The sequence below is a fragment of the Dendroctonus ponderosae genome, unplaced genomic scaffold, assembly GCF_020466585.1.
Source record: "Dendroctonus ponderosae isolate FM_Combo_2020 unplaced genomic scaffold, Dpon_F_20191213v2 Dpon_F_20191213_1, whole genome shotgun sequence".
Classification (NCBI taxonomy): domain Eukaryota; kingdom Metazoa; phylum Arthropoda; class Insecta; order Coleoptera; family Curculionidae; genus Dendroctonus; species Dendroctonus ponderosae.
The window spans coordinates 10,713,745-10,714,093 of record NW_026017110.1 but is presented as its reverse complement, the minus strand read 5'-3'; the positions used below and the strand labels follow the sequence as shown (position 1 = coordinate 10,714,093).

The window sequence follows — 349 nt, the reverse complement described above, 5'->3', positions numbered from 1 at the left end:
CCGAAACGTAACGAAATTAATGATGTTTTAAAATTTTTACTTCACACTTTGACTGAGACCCAGGAAAGATAAGAATATCATTATTAGAAGCTAGTTAATTCTTAAGAAAGTGACATTATTTTAACCGAATATTTACCACCGAAAATCGTCCTTTTAAGCGCAACGGTAGAGCAAAGTTTTTGGGTACTACCCCCAAAATCGTAGTAGGTACTTAGAGGACCTGATTAGGCCTTTAAGAATTAAATAAACTCTCGCTTAAGAAATTTAATTTACAAAAGGAAAAGTTCAACTGGCCGTAAGCTCTAAGTGCACTGACTAAATGTGCGCATTGTCGGGGGATCAAGAGCGG

General features: G+C 36.4%; 1 protein-coding gene across 1 annotated transcript in view; it reads right to left on the bottom strand.

Annotated features, from left to right (window-relative positions):
- LOC109535919 (cytoplasmic dynein 2 heavy chain 1) overlaps nucleotides 1–349 on the bottom strand; it is a gene marked incomplete in the record, with an annotated part of 19,441 nt that overhangs the window by 12,050 nt on the left and 7,042 nt on the right.